This window comes from Pteropus alecto, unplaced genomic scaffold (assembly GCF_000325575.1).
Source record: "Pteropus alecto unplaced genomic scaffold, ASM32557v1 scaffold95, whole genome shotgun sequence".
Lineage (NCBI taxonomy): Eukaryota > Metazoa > Chordata > Mammalia > Chiroptera > Pteropodidae > Pteropus > Pteropus alecto.
This window is the reverse complement of record NW_006441071.1, coordinates 10,288,048-10,291,145: the sequence shown is the minus strand read 5'-3', so window position 1 is coordinate 10,291,145 and position 3,098 is coordinate 10,288,048. Positions and strand designations below refer to the sequence as shown.

Genomic DNA, 3,098 nt, shown 5'->3' with positions numbered 1-3,098 from the left:
AAATATATCCTAGCTCAATCAACCATGTATCTTTACTATGCAATTAAGATAATGTTTCTTATAACCTAATGCCCAATGCCTGAAACATTTACTTAAGTGGAGAAGAAACAGCCAGGCACAGGGCTTTTAGAGCAGTTGGATCAGAATGGGAAAATCTTCTGCAGCTTGAGATAATGTACGTAGTTATCAAGGTGGCAAGGTTTGAATGAAGCAATGCACATCTTAATCAAGAAAAAAAAATAGCGCATGCAATCCCAATATATGTAAATTTATTTATTTATAAATATTAAACATGCCCTATTACACAAATAAATTATGTACTATCAAACATATTTAAAAGGATAACATAAAGAAAAATATAAATTAAAACAAATTTTCTTCCCAATAGAGCATGTTGAACAATCCCTAGATGAATGTACTTGGTGGTTCCCCGGTATAGGCAATCCTTTTCTGCTTAAATATAGCACTCTCTGTGACTTTCTAGACAGTTCATCATTAACCATATCATTGGGTTAAGAAGGTATCGAAATCTATGGCTTAACGTAAGTATAGCTTTTGAGACGGGTGAAAGTTTAAGTTACTGTACTATCTTCATGAATTTGTTTTGCCAGCTGAGAGTTGCCTTCTGAACAAGGTAGATCCATCTCAGATATATGGATTTAAAATGGCCACAAGTAAGAACAGATGTGGGGACCTGATTTTTGCCCACGGACCCTGGGTGACTTCTGCCCTTGCCTCTGAGCCATGAAAATATAAATGAAGGAGAATGGAAAGTCCACATATTGAAAAACATCATACATCTTTGTCTTGCCTGGGCTCAGTCCTTCCCCTCAGTGCAGCTACTGTGATTTACTTGCATGCTGTGGGCATCTCTCGTAGAAAACTTTGGAGGTTCCAGACTAGTGACATCACAGCCCTTTGCCTTTACCTTCCTAAAGGCCACAGCAGCGCCTCCTAATAGTTCTGTGTTCTGCCTTCTACCCAGTCTTGAGTGGAGACTAACTGATATGAAAAGATTAGAGTATCTCATACCTTTCACTCTTAAAAGAGAAGTTTGCATTTTTAGTTCCCCCCCCTTTTTATTTTTTTGAGTTTAAATGCATTTTATTTTTAGACAATCTACACGACATGTTTTTCTTAAAAATAATGCCTCTGCTCCAAATAAATCAAGGTCAAAATAAATGAAGTGCTCAAGATAACATCAGCCCCATTTGTCCTAGTCCTGGTATGTGGATGAAAAGCAGCAGCCAGTTATGATGATGACAGGTGATAGATCCAAATTGTCAAATTTGTTAACATTTATTTCTAAACCATTCTTAAAGAAAAATCATATGTGGGGTCACACCATCCTTACGGTGGTCCAGCAGGGCAACCATGCCACCTGGATTCATGTTTTTACCAATAAAGAACTGGTAGTTTTTTTGAAATTAGCAAGGATGTTCTTGATCCGTGGTAGTTTTTTGAAATTAGCAAGGATGTGCTTGATCCATTCTGCAGCCCCCATCATAGAAGATTTTACTCCTTCCAGTCTCTGTTCTTCAAATTTCCCCGAGAATGGTTTCATGTAATCTTTGCTGCACTACTTGTAGGCTTCTTTTGTGAAGCTGGTTTTTGGTTCCTGACAATGTCAACACCAGTGATCACTGTGCTTTCAGAACCTTCGCCCTCAAGGGGCCTTCTGTGGAGGCATTTTCTCCAATGAACGATTCATCAAAGTTACCCTCTGTCCTGCTGACCATCTTCCCCTCCACTTCCAGGCGCAGCCTGTCCACGATCTCTCGGATCTTGTAGATGTTGGAGACCATCTCATCATGGCGGATAATGTCCCAGTAGATGATCATGACGGAGCTCGGAGCAAGTGCGATGCGTGGACTGGCAGAATAGCTCCCTTCTTTCAAAAGGAACTCGAATGTTTGAGTTTAAAATATCATAACAGATGATATAATTTTAGTTTGCTTTTTTTTCTCTATCAGGTTAAAAATATCTTTCAAATAATTTTCCTTTCATTGTATTTGCTAAGTCTCAGATTCTTTAAAACCCAGATTTGGAGCCTTTATTATTTGATAGTGTCTCCTTACTATTAATCACGTTCTTTGATAGATATTATATTTGACTTGATTTATTGGGAGATTGATATCGATGACCTTAGAATGAATAATAATCATAATGATATTTAATACTGAAGCTTGGCTATCACACTAGCTGCATATTAATAGCCTGATGGATTTGATGGTGCATTTTGAACTAAAACATTAGAGATTTTTCTTCTTGTTTTTCTCGATTTTTATTGAAAAACTCCATACACGTGCCTATGGCAGACCACTAAAACATGTCCAAAACATTTTGACTGATGCCCCTTGTAGGGTAGAAGAGGGCAGGGCAATAGATTGGGAGGGCACTGAGGACATTCGTGGAAAAATGAAGCCTCTTCCTTTTATCATTTTGGCAATCTTTGTTCTGTGATATTAAACATTATTTGGATGCTTGAAGTGTGCTGGGCACTCTGTTAAGGGCTGGATACAGAGATGAATAAGATATGAAGCGTGCCCTGGAAGGGCTCACGTTTTAGCATGAGAGACACACCCAAATATTAGATAAATTCTGAACAAGACCACACAAATCCTGTTAAAGGTACATGGAAAGCGTTATGAGAGCCCAGGAAAGCATGACCCAACCTAGCCTGGCAGGGAGTGAGGAGTTTTTCTAGAGATAGATGGCAGGTGAGGAGAGCAGGGCTTCTTTCTTCTTCGGAAATGTGGCAGAGAGATGACTCTTAAGAACACAGAACCTGAAATACTATCACATGTCTCCAAAACATAAGTCCCTTTTCCCTTAGCTCTCCTACAGTCCAGCTGTAGAAACACATAAAAAAGGCAAGAGTTTAACTAGACATGTGAGGGGTTCTAAGTTTCGGAATCAGCTTGTTAAAGTAAGTACTATATGAGGTATCCTCCAACCACCAAGATGGAAGGCCAAAACCAGGTCTTGGTGTCAGGTTACTAAAGAATTTCAGAGAAGAGACAGTGCAACCTGCTTTCCAAAAGTTTGCCCTTTACTGGAGGCAGCACAGGGTTCCTCACCTCAGCTACGTGTGCACC

The 3,098-nt window shown here is 39.3% G+C and overlaps 1 pseudogene; it reads right to left on the bottom strand.

The window, feature by feature from the left end:
- Positions 1 to 1,216: 1,216 nt before the first annotated feature.
- LOC102885687 lies at positions 1,217 to 1,841 on the bottom strand (annotated as a pseudogene).
- Between the last annotated feature and the right edge of the window lie 1,257 nt (positions 1,842 to 3,098).